At 40.6% G+C, this 26776-nt stretch overlaps 1 long non-coding RNA gene across 2 annotated transcripts in view; it reads left to right on the top strand.

Annotated features, from left to right (window-relative positions):
- The window catches only part of LOC138784553 (uncharacterized), a 277446-nt gene extending 251176 nt beyond the window's left edge, over nt 1–26270 (top strand). For both annotated transcript variants that reach the window (XR_011361875.1, XR_011361874.1), the window contains one exon: nt 24782–26270. This is a non-coding gene — a long non-coding RNA (uncharacterized lncRNA). The remainder of the gene's footprint in view (nt 1–24781) is intronic.
- Nucleotides 26271–26776: the final 506 nt, after the last annotated feature.

Here is a 26776-nt window from a genome sequence, read left to right as displayed (position 1 = left end):
CCGTTTTTTGCGAATATCGGATTAAAAAAAAATTATGTTTGTGTGCATTGGTTTTGATCCAAAATGTATGAACATAGTCAACCATGTTTTTGTGAATGGTAAAAAAAAATGGACGCGCTTTAATACAGTTTTTTCAAGTATACCTTTCTTTTTAAAAAATTTTGACATGTCTTGAGACATGCCAAAAGTTTTGATCGGTCATTGTCTGAGCTAGAAGGAGCCCATTATAAGTCTGACTGTTTTTTTTCAAACTCAGAGCAGAGATTTGATTGCGTGTCTGTGGTCTTCTCCTTACTCGGTTTGCCCGGTTTCTAGACCTTGACATATCAAAACATTTGACATGACTATGACATTTCAAAAAAAATTTTTAAATGACCGTGCCCATTTCAGTTTTTCAGCTTTTTTTTTTGCAAAAAAGGGACAGAAAAAAAAAAAACTGATTGCAAAAAAGCAGTGTGAACCCAGTCTTACTGCTTGAGATTCAGCTTAACATATTGGAAGGAATTCATTAAGATTTCACATACTGGTCTCAAGTAAACCTGTGCTGGTTTAAGGTGATCGTCTCTACATAAATCCAGTTGCATCTTAAATTGCCCGTGCGGAATCTATGCCAGCCAGGAGTAAGGCACTATCTTTCTCCTTCCTAGTGTAGGCCTTAGAACTCTGGTGTATGCATAAAGCTGAAAGCCTCTGCAAAAGAGCAGAATTACCCTGGTCTTCACCTGTATTTTCCAATACTAAAAAGAATAATAGGAGAGAGAGAAAAGCTGTACAGGAACCCATTTGCAAGTCTAGAAACAATTGGGCTTCAGGCTAGGCCTACCTATCTACATGAGGACAGGATCTACATCCCAGGGTGCCTACACCCTGCTGATTGGAGATTATCAGCAGATTATGCAGATTAATGTTCTGTAAATAAAGACAATGATCAGCTGATGACATAGATCAGCTCAGCTCATTAGCTGCCACATCGCTACATTTAATAGTCATGTGTGTCCGACGGCTGGTGAATGTGTAAAGAAAATAATAAATTTTATACATACCTGTCCATGCTCCCCAATGCTTTTGCCTGCTCCCTGGTATGGTTCTAGCTTCTGCCTTTGGCAGGGGCATTGCTAGGGTTCTAAAACATCCGGGGCACGGGCCCTCTAAGTGCCGTCATAGTGCAGAAGCTAGTAACCCCAATGACCTCTCTATTAGCCCAGCTCTATTGCTGCTGGCCCAGACCACCATGATGATTTCTTCCAGCTGCAATTCATCTCTTCAGAACCTGCCAGACAAATATCTTAGGCTCCGCACTTTTAAAACAACTTCCTTCCCTTTTCCCCTCCTATAGGCTCCCATACAGTAGTAATGCCACTGCTTGGTGTCAGTGAGTAGGTTGGTAAGTGTGTTGCCCCCTGTATGTAGGATCCTCTTATGTGCCCCATAGTAATAATGTCCCCTGCTGTGTTACCCCACATTGTAAAATGGCCTCTACTGTGCACCCTCACATAGTAATAATGCCTCCAGCTGTGCACCCCCATAGTTATAATGCCCCAGCTGTGCCCCCACATAGTAATAATGCCCCCCTGCTGTGCCCTCATAGTAATAATGCCCCCTGCTGTGACCCATATAGTAATAATGCCTCCTGCTGTGCCCTCCATATAGTAATAATGTCCCCTGCTGTGCCCTCCATATAGAAATAATGTCCCTGCTGTGCCCTCCATATAGTAATAATGCTCCCTGATGTGCGCCCATATAGTAATAATGTACCTGCTGTACCCTTCGTATACTAACAATGCTCCCTCTGCTGTGCCCCCTATATAGTAATAATGCGCCTGCTGTACCCACCATAGTAAAAGTTCCCTTCCTGCCTGCAATTAATCTGACTGCCATCCCCCCCACACACTACCCTACCTGACCCCCCTATACACACACACTGCCCCACCTGCCCCCCCCCCCCACACATCTTATGCATCAAGGAACCAGAAGGCCAAGTGTGTCCATTTGCCTCCCCCCTTGCATCCCCTCTGCCTCCTCACCACCTCCACCTCACCTTCACCTGCGAGATGGGTGCTGCAACAGTAGCAGCGGCAGCCTCAAGTACTGCCCACCTGACGTATCGCCTAGACTTGCTCCTCCAATCCAATCAGCGCAGAGCGGGTGCGTGGAGCTGCTGTGGCCGGCCGTGCACCACAGCCGCCCACAGCAGCTCCACGCTCCCGCTCTGCACTGATTGGATTGGAGGAGCAAGTCTGGGTGTTGGGCGGACAGTCTGCGAGGCGGAGGGGCAGCTGCGGTGAGCTGCGAACCAGATGCGGCTATCAAAAGTGCCACATCTAGCTTGCAAGATGCGGGGCAGAAAAGATTTGGGGCAGCAGGCATTTGTATCCGGGGCATGTCTTGCGACGCCACTGGCCTGTGGTCTGCAACTGTCACTGGACCGTTTGGCCTTCACAGGCTGAGAAGGAACAGTGCCGAGGCCAGTGATTGTGTGCACTTCAAAGACCGTATGTATATCTCACGGAGGCTGCAGGCAGCAGGAAGAAGCTAGAAAGATAACAGGGAGTGGGCAGAAGCATCAGGGAGCAAGGACAGGTGTATTTTACACTAAAGGCAAGAGTTGCATGGACATCACTAACCATGTCCGTGCAGCCCTTGCTGCACAATAGTCTAGCAGCTCGGTGCTTATTTCCATTGGTGATCGGGCCGTGTAATACAACCCTATGGTGGCATTCCCTAGGGTGAGCATCTTCATAGTTTTTTCTTGAACAGCTTTAAGGGCAAAGATTTAGTGTGTGCATTGGGAGGGGCGGCATTTCAGGTTTTGCCTCAGACAGCAGAAAACCTTGAATTGGCCCTGCTAATAAGTTATATCATAAAATATTTATGTATTCATGAGTGATGATGCTTTATACCATGATATATTGGGATGATTACTGTATTTCTGAAAAAGTGTTAGACCATAGACTATATTTACTGTAATGTAAAGATATTTTCTGTAACAAGGTGTGATCATCTAAACCCCAAAAATAACAGTGTTTAATGTGTTAGAGGGAAGTAGCCTTGGTGGTGTTTCGATACGTAGCAGGCCCACCCAGCCAATCAGCAGCTGTAGCAGTGTCCAGCCTCAACCACTGCTTGGCTGAGTGAGTCTGCTTCGTCATGTCCCAGAACCCGGAAACAGTCACACAATGGAGACCAGATCGCATAGTACAAGCAGCAGCATGGGAGCCAGGAAGGTAGGTATGTCTTATTTTTTTACTCACCTCCTCCATGGGCATAGAGATGAGTTCTGCCTGGACATGCTCTTTAGGGGGACCATAAAACATTTATTACACTTAACATTTTTTTTATATGGAGCCCACAAAAATAAGTTATTTGTGGACTACTAGTAGTCTTATGGAGGCCTTATCAGTTATTATGACCCAGCTGAGTACAATGTTTAATGTTGACAGAATACGACGCTGAAAGGCTTACATTTACTAGTGATCTAATCTCTAATTAGAGTCTGTAGGATTTATAGGCTAGCCATTTACATTGCAGCTCAGTATCCTTGAAAACTGTCTGCTACGTACTTTACTAATATGTTGTAGCCAAATTAAAAGAAGATTGCTCCAGCTTTAATTTACCTTGCTTATTTACCATGTTTATATATGCCATAAAAAGCATCCATAGGATGGCCCAATAATTCCGCATTGTTATAAGCTAAGTAGAAACACATGGTCTAGGTTGCCTCTCTGTCATTATTTATACATCAGATTTCCTAATCAGCTGAGCCAGTTACGTGCCCGCTCATTACTAATCATCCTGCTTATGTTGAGTCATTATTAAGTAATCTCATTACAGTACACAACGCTTTATAAAATGATTTCAGAACAATGTCATTATCAGAGAGTTAGCAATTCCCATCCAGAAACATCTCGTCAATGTTCTACAACATACAGGATGTAACTAAGGGATTTCTGGGAACACGATGACCACGCTGTCATTAGACTCACATGTGCTTTGCAGTCTTACACAGCCTTAGTTTGGGAAAAAGGAAATGCTTATGGTAACATGTTATAACCTTGTGCTGTCTCCAGAAAATCCATTGCACGTAACAGTGTGTGGGGTTTGATATGGAAATTTGTATTGATGTTTTGCATTTTATATTAATTGCTTCATAGCTAATTATAGTTTATGGTTATTCTTTTGTGGCTGGTAATTTTTTTTTTCTTTAATGCCTTCCAAATGTAAGATAACTGGAAATACCACCCCTTAGAGCTGCTATTGTTGCTGCTCCCTAGTCTAAGAAAACGTAAAACTCATTAAAGTATGGCCTCATTTATACATCTGTATCCCCTCCTACTACTTTATATCCTGAATAGCATGAGGGTGGTTTTGAAAGAAAAAGTGTAAAAGAAAGGCTCTCTCTGGGTGGCCCAATGCAATGGTAAAACTTGAAAAGTAACAAAGGCAGCAGTTTATTTTCCTCTTTATGAAGGTTTAATGTACTGAGGGTAATGAATGGATCCAGGAATCTTTCTAAAATGATGTTGTGCTCAAAAATGTTTCCAACCCATGTGCCGAAGCTGCCCTGATAATTGTCATGTTGTGTGTACACCCTTACTAAGAAATGTGTGGGAGAAACAGTCGGCACAATAGAAATCATTATTTTTAATGTGGTAATAACCTATTTAATTCATTACAAATCATTAACCAGCAATTTAAAAATTAAATTTTTAGTTTCTGTAAGTAGCTAAGATAAATTGTATATATGAGGAAGATATCAATTACCTTCTTAGGCTAGGTTCAGACGTTGTATGAGACCGACCGTTCCGTGACTCAGAGTCCGCGCAATTTATCTTTTGCTCCGGCAAAAGATACGCCGAAAACCTACTCCACCTTTCAGGTGGCGCAGGTTTTCTGCCGTGCACACCGACACGCACGGGATTTATGTAGAGGCAGTACGGCTCTATATAAATCTCCGTAGCGCCGGTGATGCGGGGACATTTTTAAGTCCCGCTTTTACCTGACTGATGTCCAGTGCGTCTAATAGCACTGACAAAGAGAAGGGAACGAGGAGCAAGTGAGTAGTTTTGCAACGGCTGAAGGGCCGAAGGGCCGAAGATTTCCCATCACTGTACCACACAGTGGACAGAGATGTCTGCATCCTGTTCTGCTTCAATGTGTATGTGGTATCCCACTAGGGGTAATACTGTTGTATACACCCTTTGCAAAAGTCTGTACTTTTTGTATAGTTATTAGGGTAAAAGTAGTACTGAAAGTTAGCCACAAGATGCCGCTATATTTTGTATGTACATGTGGAAGCTGCACAGCTGAAGGATCGCAAAGGGTTATTGTGTTTGTGTGTTACCAGAATCTGCAGATCAGTAGGATTTCTTCTTTCTTCTCTCCTATTATTTCCCTCCTTTCTTCTTCTGCTGCACTCTTTCACCCACTCACAGCTCATGATACAAGCTGTAGAGGAAGTTAGCCCCATGGGTGGGGGAGGAGCAATAGTCTTTCGTTCTGGACATTGTGGAGCAAGGACACACGATAGATAGCTCTCCGCGGTGGTCCTATTTGGGCCCTGGCCCTCTGCCAGTTCCCCGTACCTGAAGTCAGTCTTAGTCAGTACCCCGCACAGGAAGGACGCAAGACAGCATTCTGTTATCAACTTCTTCTCAAGTGACAATACAAAGCACTATGCACTTTAAACCACTTTTAAGAGAGGACTAGCCAGAGATCACCTCAACCCAAACCAAGGACAAGGAGAAGTTACAGTGCAGGACAGTATTCATACTACAGCCACAGAGCCAGGAGCTTATCCTGGCAGAGTAAAGTTGAAGTAAGCCTATATACTTTGCCTCGCAGAGCGGGTGCCATCAGGGAACCCTCAGCATTCCGCTCATCCCAGGTAACAAGGTCTGGGGCCTGTGTTATCCATTCGGAAGGTTCTGACGAGTCTAGTCGGCATAATATGGTATGAAGACTGAAGTCTAATGTCAACACAGGGGCACGTGTGTTCTTCTTCTCATTCTTCTTACAAATATTCTACCTCATCCTCCAACATCCCGGCAGTGCACAGTACTAGCTGGGTTGAGACTCTCGCGCGGCATCCTCCTCTCTGCTACTCTATCTATCTTAGCACTCAGCACAACTCCACCAACACGACTATATCCTACACTGCAGTTCACATAAAGAAAAACTCACCGGCACTACGAGTCACAGGCTGATCTTTTTGGTCAGTTGTGGATATACCACCCACGGTGATCCTGGTGGTGCTCAATTCATAAAGTAGTCCAAGGTAAGAGTTGTCCCAGATTAATTACCCACATGAAAGATTTTCATAACTCTGATAAAAATATGTTAAAATTCGCAGGTTTGAAAAAAATTAAACCAGATGGTAATGTGAATACTCACAAAAGACTCTTGCAAGCGGAAGCCCGCATTATAATTGAGACGGAAGCATTGGGCAGTCTCGGCCTTAATGACAGGAATGACTACAGCGTATTTCTCTAAAGGTTTTCTGTTTGGATGTTTTTAATTATGCAAATGTATGTGATTACGTGTATATGTAAAGGAGTGAACGCCCCACTACCCATGTTGCCTTGAGAAAGCGCTTGATAGCGGGAAACGTACGTAGGCTGGGAGCAAGTTCCTCCGTGATGTCCATGTCCTAACTGTCTATATACAATAAAGGTGAAGATTTTAGGTGAAGTGCTGTTCGTGGATCTCTACTTTCTTTACATATCGTACACTGCACTTATGCTACAGACCTGGTCGTTCTATTGTCAAGTGTTTATTGGAACTTTGTCAAGTGCGCCTAAGAGACTGTATTTAAGGAAACCTCAGATTGTCTATCGTGTATTACCTGCTGCACATTTGCAAGTAGTAAACCTACTCAACTTTATCATCCGACTCTGTGATTATTCACCACCACCGACACAGTACACACTGCAACCTTGGGACATTCTCCCCTTTCTGTGGGTGGCGGCTCCTACACCACTCTGGCCGCTCCTGCGATATAACATCACACCGGGGGTACACCACATGTAGCTACTTGTGTTTGCTTTGGCAAACAGCTTATTGTCAGAGGTGTTGGGTGTCACACCCTCACCAATCTGATATTCTTGAACTTTCTTGAAGATGGACCAACAATAAATTATTCCTGGAAATATCCTTTAAATAGGTTTAGTTATCTTAAGCACTTACAGATTAGGCTCAGCAGGGCCCAATTAATACGGCCATATTGTCATTACACTTAAAATATGTCCCTCTCCTTTGACGTCTATGTAAACTGCAATACTGTCTGATTGCTGCTTGCTGTATCATATATATATATATATATATATATATATATATATATATATCACCACACAGAGGGGGGATTTATCAAAGACAAACCTAATACATCCAGTTCTCAATGGGATTATCCAGTGTAAGAAAAATATGGCCACTTTTTTCCAGAGACAGCACGACTCTTGTCTCCAGTTTGGGTGGAGTTTTTGCAATTCAGTTCCATTGAAGTGAATGGAGCTCAATTGCAAACCACACCTGAACTAGAGACGAGAGTGGTGCTATATCCCAGCTCCTCCCAATGGCAAGTGTGGTATAAACCAGCCAAGAAGTCATATATTTTTAAGCCAATGAGCTTCGCTAAAAAATATGTGACTTTTGTCATTACAAGCCATAATAAATTTGCCTATGGCTCACACAGAATGTAAGAGAAAAACAGTTGGTGTGGTGGGTCCTATGCAGTGACTCTACAGAGGGATATCTGTTTTGTAGGGCGCAATATGGAGAACCACATTTCAACATGCAAAGTAACTGGACAAGGAGCCACAGGTTCTCCATACTCTGCTGTTTTAGGACATGTGTAGGTTTACAGTTCCTCTATCCAGTATCAAAACCACCATTTATAATGTGTCCTTCCAACTAAATGTTATTTGCCATCTTCTGACACTCAGTGAGTTTGGATTCACTAATTTTTCCGATACTATTTACTTAAATGGTGACACAACCTTATCTTGGACTCCCGTGAAATAGAACACAACATGGTAAAATGTATTCTGCATTTTAAGCACGTTATCTGTAAACTCCATGTAAAAAGTAGGACAGTGATAATCTGTAAATTCCTCACCACTTGCTGCTCTGATCACACTGTGTAAAAGTAATTTAAATTCAGATGAGATATAAATACCTAACAAAGCAGAGAGCAAAGACAGAGTAAACATCAACCCAAGGGACTTTTGATCTAAATGAGTCATACAGAGCAAATAAGAGGTAATGGAAGTGTGCAAGTGCATAGCATTCCAGAAGAAGTAAATATACTCTGTGAGTCTGGGAGAGCACTCATCGCTGTTTACAATGACTTTACAGCAAATGTGGCTTTCAGGTGAAACTGCCATATCCATTGTGACCACTTATCAGAGTCAGACCAGCTTGAACTTGAGCAGGAAAAGACCAAAATTCTAACCTGTCCTCAAACATCTTATGATTTAATGGCATTAATGTGTTCTTATGCTGGTCATACAATAAGGATTTCAGATGGTCACTATATAATGTTTGGTCTATGATAATTGTTATCTATGATGACAATGCCATAAGTTAAAATGTCAAAGTACTAATATACATATCTCTGTGATGGCCTACAATGGCATTCCAGTGATGGGAGCCAGATCCGCATGAACCACTTTTCAACTACAGCACCTGACTAAAACTGAAAAAAAGGTATATTAGTTTTTCTACAGACGTCTAGTTGCCATGGTCACACTAGTTTTGGTTGTCAAATGATTAGAAGACAGTAGTCTAAATCATGTGGTTGGAACTCTGCCACAGTGTTAAACCGGAAATGAGAGCTAACCCCAAAATAAGACCTAGCTTTATTCTGCTGCCTTTTTATAGTAGGCTTGTGATATAAGCCCTGCTCTAAAAATAAGCCGTAGTACAAGTCAGCTGACCGGATCCCTGACACTAGGTGGCTGAGCATAGGACAGTCAGTGCCAGACTTGTTATGCTTCACCCCGACCTGCTCAACACAAGTGGCATGGTATGCCGGGGTGGTAAGGAGATGCACAGTAAGGGACATTGAATATGGGGGAAATGGGGGGGGGGGCAGATGGTATGTAGGCTATCTACAGAAGGGGGAGGGAGGTATAAAGCATGGGGACAACCTGCAGAGGGGGTGTAAATGGTATGGGTGAACAACTACAGAGGGGAAGGGAGGTATACAGTATTAAGGCCTAAATACAGGGGAACTTACAGTATAGGAGCCTAACAACAGTGATGCATACAGTTTGGTGCCTAACTTTAGTAAAAAATCGGACTACAGTGTAAGGGGCATAAAGTGTTTCTGCAAAAATAAGACCTACCCCAAAAATAAGCCCTAGCCCCCTTTTTTTTTTTTTTTTTTTTTTGAGAAAATAAATAATATAAGACCCTGTCTAAATTTTGGAGAAACATTGTATGTGTTTATTGGCTGTTCGAGGACAAGTACTGTATATAAAAAAAGTAAAAAGTTAAATTGCAGTTTCTATCCATATATCTAGTATCAATTCAAATGTTCGCTTTGGTCAACATTTTAGTCCTCCTGGGTCTTGTTCGCAGCCTTTTCTCTTTGAGTGGCTCACAGATCTCTTGCATGTGTGAGCTGTGGGTGGAACTTTTTCTCCGCCTGTTGTATCTGATCCAGTCATGGTGTCAAGTGGTAGATGGGGCAGGTAAATCCGCAATAACTGAAATTAAACATACCTAGTATAAACACGACTGTATCCTAAGATAATAAGAAGGAAAATACTAAAAGGGCAAACCAGATTGACCAGGTGGTCTTTTTCTGCAGACAATAATAATAATGCTTTTATTTGTATAGCGCACACAGATTCCACAGCACTTTACATAGTTTCGCCAATTATTGCTCCCTGTCCCCATTAGGGCTCACAATCTAAATTCACCTATCTGTATGTTTTGGGTGTGGGAGGAAACCGGAGTACCCGGAGGAAACCCAAGCAAACACGGAGAGAACATACAAACTCTTTGCAGATGTTGCCCTTGGTGGGATTTGAACCCAGGACCCCAGCGCTGCAAGGCTACAGTGCTAACCACTGAGCCAATCTTTTATGTTTTTATGTTTTAAAGTGTTCTTTTTTCCCAATCTTAGTGTAAGACAATCTTTTCTTTGCAAGTTGCAAAGCAATAATACAGTAGGCGAGAACAACACTTCTTTTCTATTAAATGTAACCTCTTGACACCTGATCATCTGAGGTTATTGTAGAATGCTTATGGATGTCCTCACTTACAGTATGTCTAAAGTCTAAATTGGATCATTTGTATTTCTGGCCTTAAGTCAGTAATACAAGGTAGATACTTCACTAATGCCCATCTTCAGACTTCCTTGTGCCTAGGGATATTGATCTTTGACTCACAGAAATTTGTCAGTACTTTTTTTCAGCCTTAAAATGAGTCACTAGTCCAACCAGGCAGCAGGAAAAGCTAATCATATGCTGGGCTGTATAGCTAGAGGTATAACCAGTAGGAATAGGTAGATTGTGATCCCGCTGTATAGAGCTCTGGTGAGGCCACATCTGGAATACTGTGTCCAGTTCTGGAGACCTATCTAAAAAAAGATATTCATAAAATAGAACGGGTCCAAAGACAAGCTACAAAAATGGTGGAGGGTGTCAGACATATAACATATCAGGAAAGACTTAAGGATCTAAATCTGTATAATCTGAAGGAAAGAAAAGAAAGGTGGGATATGATCGAAACATTTAAATATGGACTAAATAAGGTCTAAATAAGATTCAAGAGGGAGGTGTTTTTAATTTTAAAAAATTTACTTAAGAACAAGGGGACACAGTCAGAGATTTCTTGGGGAAACATCAGAAAAAACATGAATAAATATTACTTTACTGAAAGAGTAGTAGACACTTGGAACAAACTTCCAGCAGATGTGGTTGGTAAATCTACAGTAACTGAATGTAAACATATAATATAAGCGTGCATTTAACAAAAGGATTAGAGTGATGGCTGTTTCACTCTGCTGCACATCATCCGGCTCTCGGATGATACACAGCAGCGTGAAATGGCCGTTGCTCTAATGCTTTTCTGGAACGCATGTTTGTACCTCTTGTTTATGTTGAAATAAAGCACAGTTTTACTGCTAGGGAGAGTTGCTGCTGACTTCACTTCTCAATGGTATAGGATATTGGAAAGCTTTTCCTTATCAGCTGAACACCCCCGGGTATGTGCAAACTCTGTTAAAGGTTTTACTGATGGTCCGTGCTTTAATCACCACTGAATGCAGCAGTGCCCGCGATTGTACCTGTGTGAATTGATACCTAGATTGGACTTACTGAATGTAAACATGCCTATGATAAACATATAGTGTATCTAACAAGAAAGTATTTAGTAAAAGGGCAGACTAGATAAACCAGCAGTTTTTTTTTTTTAATATAGCCAATAATCTTCTTTGTTTTTATGTTTCTAAGTGGTCTTTTGTTTATCTCAGATGAAGGCCATCTTTTCTTTGCAAGTTTCAGTAGCAATAATACTGTAGGTGAGGACATCTCTTTTTTATTAAATGTTTAAGTAACCTCTTGACACCTGATCATCTCAGGTTATTGTAGAATGCTTATGGATGTCCTCACTTACAGTATGTTTAAAGTCTAAACTGGATCATTTGTATTTCTGGCCTTAAGTCAGTAATACAAGGTAGATACTTCACAAATGCCCATCTTCAGACTTCCTTGTGCCTAGGGATATTGATCTTTGACTTGCACAGACATTTTTAAGTACTTTACAGGACATAGCAAGATTTGGCAAAAACTGATCATTGGAAACATCCATGCTCCTACTTGGCTGCCTGATGAATTGAACTAAAATTGGTCAAAGCTGCTTATATCTGTGTTTTCTGCCAGTCGGTATGACTGCAAATAGATAGAGTAAATTATTCTGAACTGACGAAAAACACAATCTTTTTTTAAACGGTAAAAAAAAATTGTTGGGAACATAGCCTTAGTGTTCTTTTACATAGGCATTAGCATGAACCCTCCCTGCTGTAAATTGGCCTGTGTAAAGGAGGCAGCAATCAGCCTAAGAACGAAAAAATTGGCATTAGTGGGCTGATCACATCTTTTGTGTGGTCATTAAATTATTGGTAGTCATGTAAATGGGAATGTGCAGAACACTGAGGGTTATAAGCAGTAGACTGAAGTTAACAAACGATCGTTTGTGTGGCCCAGCTTCATGTTAGATTGAGTCTTGTCAACACTCTGCAAACGAAAGCCGATCTCACTGATCAGTGCTCAAGTGCAGCTCTACATCTAGCAATATAATAGGACAATTGCAATATAAAACTGCAATTTCCGACATTCCAAGGGATTTCTAATGTGTTTTGCAGAAACCTATTACATTTTTTGGTTCTAATTTTTGTATATTTCATTTAAATATTCCTTCAATGATAGGAAGAATATGCAACAATTACATGTAATAGGTTAACCAGGCACCCTCTGCCCTGCCAAGCAGGGGGCACCTGGTTAAAAGTTTGAGTCTGCCATTTATTTTAATAGGGTTGTTTACTCGAATCGAGCATTCAAGCATGGAAAAATGCTTGACTAGAGAAACAAGCACTTCAGCAACACTAGAATTTCCTAAATGGTTGGATATTTCCAGACTAATTCTAATAAGGAAATTGCACAGGAACAGGGGATGGTAGGTGAAATAAAAAAACATACTCACCCTTGCTTCCTCCCAGTACAGTTCAACCGCTACTCTAGGGTTACTGGCAGAAGTGTCCCAATAACATTATTGCACACATTGCACAAGGCACTGCAGCTAGTAACCGGCCTTAAAGGGAATCTTTCAGCTGTAATTCACATTCTAAACTGCTGCCACTGTTAATGGTGCCATTCATATATCCAGCTGGGCTTCTTCCATGATGTAGAGAAATGTTTTCATTCTCTGGTACAAGGAGGTAAAGAGGTCTTACCAAGCTCCTGAATATCTGGAGACTAGAATGCCCCCTCCCCCTTCTTGGATGATTGACACCGGAAAGCAGTCCAAAGTAGGTTTAGGTATGGGAGATGGGGTGAGAGGCTGAGGAGCCTGGGCAAACCTCTTTGACTCTTCTAACTATATTTCAACATTTATTTAAGCATTTTTCTATGTGCTGGGGTCACAGACAGATATAGAAAAGGGACCAGGTGTCTCCCTGATCTAACAGTTAACAGTTTCAGCAGTTTGGAATGTGAATTGCAGCTGACAGATTCCCTTTAAAGGTCACATCCAAAAGGCCTCTGAAAAATGAGCCCTGAAATCTGATTCCTTTGTGCAGTTCCACCATTTTTTTTCCCTTGCTAAACCACACCATTGAGTCTTTTTATGTAATCCAGTGTCATTGACTTTGAAATGCAGTAAAGTATGCCAGAGCTTGCAATCTAATTAACATGACAGTGTGAGTTAGGGATGTAAAAAGGAGCAGCAAGAATGTAATGATTCTATGGAAAAATCAATCATAACTAGGGAAAAAATGCAGCTAATGTACATTGAACAGATGGACACAAATCAAAATGTGTTGTGGATAGTATATACTGAACTGATTACTAGGGGAAGCTGGAGGAGTCATACCAGGATAGTTGCTCCATCAGCCATGCTTATGTTACACAGAATATGAGTAACCCAAAGCCCCGTAAGTTGGCTGCAGCCGTGATTTTGGCGAAAGTGATCTCTAAGTGCACGTGTAGTTATTTACTGCTGAAACGTACAGCAGCACGCTTATTGCACAATGTGCTATCGAATGTATGGCTCAAGGGCAATTAAAGCTTCTAGTTCTGTGATTGAATGTTCTATAACATTACAGATTCACTGCCATAACCTCACTTGGGACACTAACTGGCTTTTAACCACTTTAATCCTGACTCTAATAGGCATTGCTAATTGTGTTACATTTGCAAATGTAGATGCCCTGAGGGAGGGTCATATGAAGGTAATCCAATTCCAGCAGTGCCTTATTGCAAAAAATAGATTCATGCTGATTCATTTGGCATTTCAGAAAAGCATACAAACCCTGGGGAAATGGTACATTATTACTATTTTATTCTTAAATAGTGCTGACCATGTATGTTATATTTAGGACTGTCTGTTACTGCATAATGGAGGGGAATGGAGTACAGAATGATGATCATATTCACATCCTAGTGGATCTTTTCTAAATGCTGTTGTGGGAAACATGCTTCTATGGCATGAGCCCATACACATGAACTGGGAATCTGTGTGCATTTTATTAGAATGAAGTCATCAGTAAACTCCTCAGCCCTGAAGTATGTCGCGTAAACTTTTACAGTTATTTATAAAAAGTGCTGAAGTTTAACTTCTGATTGTAGTAGTACACACAGTGCTGCCATTCATACAGAACTCCAATGCAAAATATGAATAGCAATATCATCTTAAACACTACCTAATACAGATTTTGTTGGTTAGATACTGCTAAAGCTGGGGGTATCTAGGAGCTTCAGGGCCTTGGTTGAAAAATTTTGTCCCTCCCCTACACAATTTTTCTTCTCTCTCAGAAGCTTCTTATTGTTATTGATGCAGTACTTGCAGCCAGGGGCGTTTGTATACAGGGTCTGTAAAAAGGACAGGCTTGGATACAGAGTGTGTTAGTATAACTCAAAATAGTGTGGTCACCAAATATTGGTGTAAAGACAATTCTGTATAGTGACATTAAATTGTAAGTAATTTTGATATGTATAATTTTATTTCCCTTGCAGAAAATGATGTGGCAGTAAGCTCCATCTACACTACAATAAATTTGCAAAGGTTTGTGTAGAAACACTAGCATTGAGGACAAGATCGTTATCACACAACAGCTGAAAGATAGAGCTCAATACTTGCACACATACATCCATTTCCCAGTTTCCCATACCTTTCATTTTAGCAAAGATTGAGAGCTTTTTTTGATGTCCTGATTGGTCCTTAGAGCTCAGGGGAGGAGCTTAGGAAGTTGTTACTACACAGAGCTCTGAGGACATAACACAAAGATCCCGCCTCCTGGGCCCTTTACTTAGTGTAGCACTAGAGCATCAAGAGATATAGTATTTATCTCAGCCATGCAGGTTGCATAACTAAAACCCAAGTTATCTTTAGGGTAGCTTCACACGTACCGAATCCACAGCGGATTTCACGCTGAGAGTTTGCAGCGAAATGCGCTGCGGATCATGTAGTGTGAAGCTACCCTTATACTCCTTTCTGTAACAACTATATAGGGCTGTTAGCAGCTTGAAGAGTTTAAAACTGCTGCCAGATATCGTAGTAGTTTAGTTAGCGTTAGTGTGGAGAAGAGGGCTTCGGGGAGCTAGTTTCAAAACTGATCATTCCGAACCCTACAGTAACACCATTGGGTTGACCTTTTGTGAAGTTCCCAATGTGAACTCTGTGGTGATTAGCTGTAATTATGATATTTGCTTTCAGACCTGTCTCTTGGCTTCTGAATAATAAAAAAAAAAACATAGAGTCTAAACCATTACAATGCAGGGATGCAGTGGGTGACAGCTGCAAATCTTTTTAGTAACTTGTATTCTGCTGTATTACTGCTACAGCATGCTCTCTGTTTCCTGTAGACAACCTAATGAGAACCTATCATCTCTGGAGCTTCCTGCAGTGGGCTGGACTGTGCCTCCTGTGTGACATGAATACTGCTACATTGGCACAGTCTGCGTCCTCTTCTATGGCTCTTAATGTACATTTGCTGCTCCTCATCATTTCTTCTATATAACCATTGTACAGCTTCTGATACTTCTGACATGCTTTGATCACACCTCCACACACCATGGACTATGTTAGGCAATGATGGAAATTATTTGGTGTGTCTGCTGGGTTTCTCTTCATCATTCAGGCCTTCAGTTCATCTCTGTTGCCATTTAGGATAAGTAAAAGGATAACACTTTGTAGCTACAGTCCAGCAGTTCAAAGAGCTTTAAATTGATATAGTAGACATTCCCTTTATCTCTTCACTGGTGATCCATTGAGGTAAGGATTGATGTGACATCGGTATCATGATGTGAGGAAGGAAGTAACAACATGCAGGAAAGGAAAAGAGTTTGAAAGTGGAAGGAGGGTCATCCTCTGGCTGAATAAGTGTGTGACGGTGTTATCAGTCTATTGCAGGAACGTAGTGGTGTTATATATTTGCACAAATAGGAACTATGAGAATTACCATTCTCATACAGTACAGGTTACTGGATGTAAATGGATTCATAGGTAGAAATGGATATTCTTTATTGGAGTGTTACATCTCTAGCAGAACTGAGTTTGTCATGTGCTTATTCATATATATATATATATATATATATATATATATATATATATATATACACCGTATATATTACAATTTCAAAGACTTAAAGCGATATTCCTGTGGATAGGCCATCAATGGTTTTTCCTTGGAAAATCCCTTTACAGAAGTCATCATAGTAGAGTGGCCCCTGTCCATGTGCCCTATTGGAGACCAAGGAAAAGTTAGATATTTGTTGGATGCCAGGATGTTTTTTCTGTTGGGAAAACGCTGTCCATGATTAGAAAAACATGGCTGAATTCTCTAATAACAGCCAGCCCCTTACCTATAGAGATTGTGTGTAACACTGCAGCTCAGCACCATTCATTTAGAGCTCATCGGCAATATGAAGCACAACAAGTGTTTCTGAAAAACAACTCCTTCAACATAGTAATGTTATTCTATACAAGTTTTTCTACAGGAAAGGAAATAGGTCTGTTAAATTGCATTGTTAACACCTTCATCTCCACCACTACTGTATTGATTGATGTTGGGTTCCTTATTGATCGGTACACTGGAGGAGTTACATTCCAACACATACGGTGGATTAGATAAACATTTGCTTTGTCTACCAAAACTTGTCAAACCTGTAATGTATGAAAAGAATGCTTACTGGTATGTTTTATCGTTTTGTGATGTCTCTGTGAAACATTTTAATATTTCAAAGTAAAACACCTGTGTTCTGGTGGAGACCTACAAATGACTTTTGGAACTGCAGGGGTATAGTTGATTGCAATGATTGCATTACATATATTTAACCTCAAATGGATAACAAAGTTAGACCTAAATGAGTCTATTCTAATTGGAATTTATTGGCTTACCATTTGACAGTAAATGTTATAGATTGCCTGGATTTGTTCTTTAAAAGCCTAGGTGCCATATCCAATAATTGATCATTATACAATTTACCCTGCAGCAGGATTAAAGCTTCTTTTTATCAGTGTTCTCTATGTGTCACCTTTGCCACATGTACGTACATATTATATACCATTCAGTAAAGTAACAGATAAAATGATTTCATCTGACATAAAAAATACACAAAGTTTCTTAACCTCGATTTATTTTCAGTACAAACCTGGAATAAAATGTACTGTAGAACTTTCCAAGACTTGAAGTGGATTTGAGGATTGAATATAGAGAATGAATAAAGAAATTCCTCTGCCTAAGCAGACTGTGGCAGGTATGACAAGAGCAGGGTGGCCCAAGCACTGTTATGAATAGGCCTGTGGCAAGGGAGACCCTAATGAGTATGAACAGACTCTAAATAGAACATAATATTTCTACTGGGAGATCCAACTTCCCAATGGAATAAGCCGGGCAGTGCTGCAGACTGCTAGGAGCAGCACTTAAATGCACTGGCCACTCTTCTATAACACTGCAGGGCAGCAATATAAAGCATTTTTATTAGCTGGTTACAGCCTAAAACAACTTAAAAACAAAGCTATACCTACTCTTTACATAGCCATGTGAGCACATTGGGACATCACTTCTAGCTGACAGTTTCACTTTAAGGCTTTGTTCCCACAATGTCTTTTTAGGTGAAGAATTGCCATTTTTTGATCATGAGCAGAAGTGTGGGTGGGCTTAGCTATGTGGGCGGGCATGGGCAGAGGATGAAAAGTGAGGGCAGGATTTCCCTCATGCAGTGTAAGGGGGTGTGGCATACTAGGGAACTTCCATTCCATTTTTGAGAACTGCTGGAGAGACTGCCAGGGAAAGGAGGCTATTACCGTTATTACAGGGACTAGGAAGGGCAAAATTTTAAAATAACCCAAAGGACAAATATGGCCATAATTTTGAAGTAAAAACACATCCGTATTTTCCATATGAAAATGTGCTCCATTGAAGTCAATGGGAAATTGGCTGGCAGTGTACTCGCTGTATGGAAGAAATTAGGCTCTTAGCAAACAATTTGATCAAACAGAATGTACCAACTCACTACTTAAGGTGTTTCACAAGTGGGGGGGGGGATGTCTACCTCTTTTATAGCTGTGTACTTCACCAAGCTCCTCTAGGTGTGTTACATAGAGTTCAGTTGCTCCTATATGTCCATACTGTAGACTTATAGTCTAAGAGAGGCTATTGCTAGTGTAGGTCCAACTCTTTGAGGTTCACCTTAACATGGTGAGTTGGTACATTCTGTTTGATCAAATGATTTGTTAAGAACCTCATTTTTTCCAAATTGGAAAAAAAAACTAAAATTCTTTATGGCACTTACAGTTTGCTGCAGCAATTTTTAGTTTTTTCCCCCCCATTATTTACTACCTATTTCTGTGAAATACAGCAGTTTTTAAATCCACACATTGTTTTAATTTCACAAAAAAAAAACACTCTAGCTGTCAGGGAAGGACCAGAAGGTACAAGGACAGGTGAACCCTGACGCTGGCACCCACCCCACTGATACTACCTACTTGCCTCAGATGCCCTAGATGGCAAACGGACAACTGGACAGCAGTCCCTGTACTAGCTAAGGTGCAACACAAAACAAACAAGACAGACTAACACAACAAGAGAAGAGTCAGAATTCCGGGTCAATAACAATCGAGCGGCGAGGTACAAACACGAGTCCAGAGAGTAGTCAGAAAAGCAAGCCAGAGGGTCAGGTAACGGGAAAAGCAAGGTCAGGAATAAATGCGAGGTCAAGAAAACACTAGGGAAACTAGGCTCTATCGCAGGCAAGGACTGAGACACTGGAGAAGGAACTTATACAGCCCGGAGTCCCAGCCCCCAAAAAACATTGGAGCTGAGACTCCAGGCTAACACCAAGTGAAGCATACGACTGGAGCCTGCTGCTGTCAGTCATATGCCTAACGCCGCTCAGCTGGGGAAGAGTAAGCCCCAGCCGCGGCTAGCAGCAGGCGTATCCAGCAGGCTGACTGCCAGGGACGCTGCCGAAGCGCCCCTAGCAACCAGCCCTGCACCTAGGACGCCGTCGGCGTCTCCTGCTCTCAGCCGCGCGCACCCGATGAGCAGAGCCGTGAGCGAGGCCGGCCGTGACGTAACGACAGTGGGCCGGTCACTAGAGACGCCGGCGGCGCGCCCCCAGCAACCGACCCTGCACGTCACTTAGGACGCCAGCGGCTTTGCTCAGAGTCCGGCCGTGCGCTCCGGCAGAGCCCGGACCCTGACACTAGCCTTATAGTATACAATAAAAGGAGAACTCTTAAAAGAACAACACTTCAGGATAAATTGTATCTTCTAAGCCTACATTATGGAGTACTGTGGACTGAACTCACATGAACTAGAGGACAAAGGACACATGCCACTAATACCTGTAGCATAGTCTATTTGGTGACCAAGAGGATAAGCAAGGGATCAATATAGCTTTTCATGGAATGTCTCTCATATCAAACAGAATAGACTAAACTGACTGGTAACCAGCAAGGTTATGTTTAACATTAGACTTTATCAGTAGTCCATTGAGTGGATTTTTTAAACTGAAGGCTTTACTTTGTGGGTGGCTTTGCATGTTTGTATCTTTCTGGCAGGGGGAGATAACTGAGCACAATCATAATCCATTAGTATTGCTCTTCTGCGCACACAGACATTGACTGTTTATTTAGAGAGAGATTGACAGAGGAGATATAAGTGTGAAGTAACTGCTTTATGGTGACAGAATGCAGATATATAATGTAGCACACTGAATTACCGCTTGTCATCTCAATGAAAGATACGATATTGTGAATGTTATCTGCTGCCTTTGACTGAGGTAATCCAACAATTTAGAGCCTAGAAATGGTTAATAAGCATACTTATTTAAATGAATGGAATTCAAAGAGTGTTGTTTTCACAAAGGGTTAGCGTTAGAATGTCTGACTATAACTCTGTTAAGTCTATTGAGTCACTAGACAATACACAGGGCTTTAATGAAGTAAAACGAGAGCCAGACAAAATAAAAATATCCCTATGTATTCATAATGCAGTCATCACTAGATTTGTCGTCAAGAGTATTCACCCCCCCAACCACAAAGTGAGAAAAGTCACCAGTATGAGTGGTTATCTTCTATAGGGTTTTAATACAAATATTTTTCTTATCTCTCTTTATTTTAACAATAACGTGTTCTACTCAGTATTAATTTAGGAAGCCCCCCCCCCACACCAAAGGAAAAAAAAAATATAAAAGAATAATGGCTTAACCTCATCAGGATTGTGGACATGGCAGTACATCATATTGGAGATGCTGCTGCATGCGGAAATATGGAGCGGGTAAACCATATCAATACGCGCAATAAAGCAGCCGCAAGGCCATATTGAGCTTTCACAGAAGACAATAGTGATGAGCGAAAACTGTTCGATCGAATAGGTATTCGATCGAATAGTAAGGTATTCGATCTATCGAATATTATTGAATAGTTCGACGAATATTCGATAAATACTCGATAAGCTTTCAAATCCCCCAGCTTCCGGTTTTTACCTCCAAGTTGTCGAATAGATGTTTTTCAATAATCGAATACTTGCTCCCATTGACTTTAATTGGATCGAATATTCGATTAACTATTCGAATATTCGGGAGATATTCGTATGAATATCGAATATTTCACTATTCACTCATCACTAGAAGACAGTATTATTGAAAGTTAGGGCCTTTTTAGACCATCTGATTTGTTCCCTTAAATAAGTGCCCATATTGTAGATCGCTGCTTGTTTAAAGGGCCTTTACACAGCTCAACCATGACACAGACAGGGCCATATGAACTGGATTGTGCTTGCAGCCCTCTACTTTTCTCATTCAGTGGCTGAACAATGATGAGGTGTATGGACAAAGGAAAATGTTTTTGTTTTATTTCAGCTTGCTAAAACAATGTGATCAGCTGATAGATGAGTGTTTGCTTGTTTATTGGCTGACTGCTGGGTCAATAATCACCCTATGTAACAGGGCCCTTAGATACAGTTTTTCTTTTACAACTTAAGGACGCCTCAAGGAAATGAAGTTATGAAAGTTTTTTTTTTTTTTAGGTTCAATGTTCTTTAAATACCGTCATTATACAGACGTAGTGATGTTATATATAGACATAAATTCATTTGTAAGCATGAGTGGTAAATATGTGTACACACGTTGGGTATACACACCATCTATAGACTAATGAAGACTTTATTTTATATAAGTGGCAGGTTTATTTTCTAATAATGGGGCCTGTTTAAATTCCTGACTCTGTCATATGTTCATGGTAGCTATTACGGTGCCAAGAATAGAACCTAATGAATCACCTTCGCATAAAAACTACAAAATTGGCATTAAAATGGCTGCTGCGTAAGAGAAAATGAATTAGTGTCTAGGTGTTCATGATTCAAATTACGTGAACCAGTACAACATAACAGAACACCATAAATAACGAATAACTCATATAAACCTAGAAATATCCGCTAACATAGTGCTGCAATACAAATGTTAGCTGCTTACTTCTTAAGGAGCTTGTCTTTGGGGAGCTGCATAATGATAATTAAATGCAACTGTCAGTTCCATTGTTTTGGTATTTTAAGATAAAATATTCAATTACAAAACTCTCAAAACAAATTATACAATAATAACTCAAACTAAACGTGATTTGATTTGACAGAACAACTTGAGATGAAGTTATAGGAGGTTTTGCGCTGGGGTAGCAAAATTGTATTCTTATAGAGAATACATAGCAAGGCTTTCTTAAAGGGAATATCAGAGACCAACTATGGGCTCACGAGTATACATTTATTCCCTGGCATGTAAAAATAATGTGTCCCAAATGTATTTCCTAGCAGGTGATATACTTTTTGGAGATCTTGATGCGTCATTCTTAATCATTACAGCTAATGACATCCACACCAGCATTGGCCTAGGGTGAGCAATATGATATCTGCTCCCCACTGCTGAAATGATTATAACTGGAAGTAAATATTTTTTTTGTAAGGCCAGGGCTACATTTTTGTAGAACTACAAAATTGATTTTAACTTTGCCTGGTTTTGTGCCTATTTTGTGGTGCACAGTGTTTGAGGTAGGAGTTTTACCAAAATTTGCACCAAAAAATTAGAAACCCAACATTTCCATGGAAAAACTCAAATACCTGATAAAAGTGAAATAACTAGGCTCTTTATGCACTGTATACAGATAGAAATAATTGCCTATGTGAAGATAGCTTATGTCTTGTTTCAAAAGCTGTTTAAATAGAACTTTCCCGTTTTATATAAAAAAAACAGGCGTTGCTGTTCTTAAAGGGGATAGCCCAAGATTATTTCCTTATACCCTATCCATAGTACAGGGGATAATTAACTGATGGGGGGACAGGGCACAATAATGGGGTCAATTGCCCCTGATTGATTGCAGCAGTAGTGTGCATGTTCAACCTTTGCTCTGTTCATTCTCTACATTGTAGAGTGCTGAACTTGGCTGTGTACGCAAGTCCCATAGACAGTGGTGAAAAGGGTGGCTTAGTGTATGTGCTGTCACTACATTACTAATTTGGCAGGGGCCAATTGACCTCCAGTTCTTGTGATAGGTGGGGCGATAGAAATCAGGCCCCTACCGATTAGTTAATTATCCCCTTTTTCATGCATACAAGATAACTCTAAGGTCGCATTCACACACATTCCATGAATACGGCCAGTGCACAGAAGATGTGCAATGGACACAATTCACGGATCTTATGACATCATGTACAGTGTGCAGCTGTGACAGTACAGTACAGCAAAGATTTAGAATTGACTCACACGTTACAAATGTCCAGCGGCTTTCACAATGCGCATATGGCAGCACCCGCTCCCATTCCTCCAGTGCACTCCTGAAACAAGAACATTTCAGTATCATAGTGCTAATTATTAAGCCTTAATCGTCTTATTAGTAAAAAATAAATACATAAATAAATAAAAAAAAGGTAAACTGTTTCTTAACCCTTAGACGACCCAGGGCGTATAGTTACGCCATGGAAGTCTGTCCCCAGACGACCTAGGGCGTAACTGTACGCCCTGGGTGTTTCTCCCGCTATGAAGCGCGCTCCGGAGCGGAGCGCGCTTCATAGCAGGTGGGGGCCGGCTGCAATCAGCAGCCGGGACCCCACCGGTAATGACACGCTGCAGCGATCGCGCTGCCGCGTGTCATTAGTGTGACTGCGGGGGTCCCGATCGGTAAAACGGGCCGCCGGAGCTCTCTCACCTGCCTCCGTGCGGTCCGATCGGCGATCTGCTGCACTAAGCCTGCACAGGCAGGCTCAATGAGCAGAGCGCCGATAACACTGATCAATGCTGTGCCTATGGCATAGCATTCATCAGTGTAAAAATCCAAGTAGTGAATGTAAAAGTCCCCCAAAGGGACTTCAAATGTGTAAAAAAAAAAAAGTTAAAAACACTAACACACTACCCCAAAACCCCTCCCCCAATAAAAGTTGAAATCACCCCCCTTTCCCATTATATAAATAAAACATATAAAAATAAATAAATAGATAAACATATAATATACCGTAGCGTGCGTAATTGTCCGATCTATTAAAATATAACAAGCGTCATTGCGAACGGTAAACGGCGTACACGAAAAGAGGGAAAAAAGTGCGCGGATTACCGATTTTATGTTACATTATATATATAAAAAAATTAATAAAAAGTGATCAAAACGTCCGATCTTCACAAATATGGTATTAATAAAAACTAGAGATCATGGCGGAAAAAATGACACCCCATGCAGCCCCGTAGGTGAAAAAATAAAACCGTTATAAGCGTCACAATAGTCCCATTTTATTTATAATTAATTGCCAAAAAAAAGGATTTCATTTAAAAAAAATATATAACATTAGAGAATCTGCGTAAACCTGCATATGGTTGTGTTCGTACTGACCTATAGAGTAATGGTATCATGTCGCTTTTACCATATAGTGCATTACGTAGACACAGGAACCCCCCAAACGTTACCATATTGCATTCTTTTTTGCGATTTCACCAATTTATATCTTCATAAATAATATATTTGGAATTCCATCGTACATGTTATGGTAAAATGAATGACGCCATTACAAAGTACAACTATTCCTGTAAAAAACAAGCACTTACATGGCTTGTAGATAGAAAACTGAGAGTGCTGGAGCTCTTAGAAGGGGAGGAGGGAAAAACGGAAACACTAAGATCAAAATTTGCGCGGTCCACTGGGTCATTTTGGGCCTGGTCCTCAAAGGGTTAAAGAGTCTAAAGGCTAGAGTTTTAGTGAGGGCCTGGATCAGCTATGTTCCTTATGCATCTAGAATCTTAGAAATATATCTTTATTACCTTTTTTTTGTGTTTCTCAAGTATTACTGTGTAGAAAAAATATGTATTTATTTCTATTGAAATGTCTTTCAATAGTAGGGGTTTGTTGTGGGAGAAATTACAATGGAATACAGCATTCAGATCTCACACATCTAATTTCTATACACTACAGAAGTCCTTGAAGACATGTCTTCTATATTTACTATTACATTGTGCCTTATAACATTACACATGTACATGTTTGAATATAATAAAATATATACCTTTTATATGCATTGTAGAATCTATGGAAGAAAAAATTCTATTGACCATATAGAAGAGGTGAAAATCAGAAGATCATCCAATGGAATTGAGAAGAAGTAAAGAGGATTTGAAAGCACTGAAGATTAATATGCTGAATTAAAGTTACCATGATATATTTCATGCACGTATACATGTATGTATTGTAATACATAAAACATGTAATTTTGCTTGTAATTGTCATGTAAATGTATTTTTCCTAGTGTATTATTATTCTGCCAATCTTCCAATAATTGTTGGCCATCAAATTCACGAGCCCAGTCTTTTACATTCAGTAGTGGAAAGCTGCTCTTAGGTTACAATAGTCGCAACATATGCTGGGTCCCTGTTTTATTGGTTTGTCTGTCTGCTACTATGTAAATGGAATAATGATAGATTGTCGTATGTGGTCTGGAACGTGATTTTATGAAATGATACAGTACTGTAGATCATATACACATATAAATGAATAAAAAAAAAATATATGGTCAAAATAGCAAACCTAAGTACTTAGGCATGGTCAACACTGTATTTCTGTTTCTTTTTAATAGATACTGTAGATTTATAGGCTAGGTTCAAACACTGTCTCATTTTTGGCACTTTGATAGCTGTCTTTTTGAGGCCAAATAACGTCCGTTATTTTGCAATGACGTCTGTGATTTCAAAATACAGTGGTGCCTTGGATTACGATCATAATTTGTTCCAGGACCATGCTTGTAATCCAAATCACTCTTAAACCAAAAGCAAATTTCCCATAAGAAATCACTGATATGCAGACAATTGGTTCCATGCTCCAAAAAAAATTTTTTTTTTTATTATTCTGAATATCATGTAGAACAGATGAAACAAACAATGAGAAACAGCTGAATATGGGATATTATCGCTTACTGTACAATATAGCAGTCAGCATGTGGAGTAAAATGTATACTATGTGCAGCTGAGTGTGAGTGCAGGCACATTATAGCAGCAGTGTGTATAGCTGGGTATACATTATAGCAGGAATGGAGAGGATAGGGAAAACAAGGACAGAGAGAGACTGCAGGGAGTATGAAGCAATGAGCAGGGCAGATGTGGGCACATACATGCAGCACTCTGTCTGGGTAGAGAAGAGTTACCGCTATGGAGAGATTACCTCCACAGCCCTGTCCCCTAATGCAAACCCCAGCCTGAAGTGGATCTGCTATGATATGGAAGGTGAGGGAGACTTCCTGGGTGAGAGTACAGAGCTGTAGACCCCGCTATGCAGACAATCCCCGTCCCCCGCTACCCCTCCCGCCCAATACAGGGAGCTCTTTAACCAAAGAAATGCTCTTAAACCAAGTAACAATTTTGAAAAACTGTGAGCTCTTCTTGCAAAATACTCCTAATCCAAGTTACTCTTAAATCAAGGTACCACTGTAATGGACGTTACTTGGCCCCAAAATGATAAATGCCTAAAAAAGACGGCTGTTGGAAGGCCAAAAAAAAAACCAGACAGTGGGTGAACCTAGTGTAACACTGTTCTTAAAAGGTGGGGGGGGGGGGGGGGGGGGGGAGAGTTCGCTTTAACAAGCTAAAAATGGGTGCTGATACATCAGGATCTCTTTCTAATTTACTTACATTAATAGAACAATGGATTACAATATTAACTGTCATTTAAACAGTGAAATGCAAATAAAATGCAATGTGAACCCATCCTTAGCAGTACAAGAATAGAGATTAGTACTGCATTTGTGGATTTAGCAATCACTTCTCTAAGCCACTTGACTATTGAAAGCTTGTATACTTTCAACGCCCTTCTGGTTTCCTGCATAACTACAAATATATTATCTGACCTAAGGAACTCCTCTGTACATGACTGATACATTCTGAAACATTGCTCCACATACGGGGTTAGTAGTCAAGTAATTTCCTATGAGGATAGGTCAGCGCAGTGGATGATTGACAGTGGATGCAACCCCTAATCTCTTTTCCAGGGATTCCCCAGACAATTATCTCCCCCCAAAACACAACAGCTC

Source organism: Dendropsophus ebraccatus, chromosome 2 (assembly GCF_027789765.1).
Source record: "Dendropsophus ebraccatus isolate aDenEbr1 chromosome 2, aDenEbr1.pat, whole genome shotgun sequence".
In the NCBI taxonomy this organism is placed as follows: Eukaryota; Metazoa; Chordata; class Amphibia; order Anura; family Hylidae; genus Dendropsophus; species Dendropsophus ebraccatus.
Note: the sequence above shows the minus strand (reverse complement) of the source record. Positions and strands in the feature narration are given on the sequence as shown.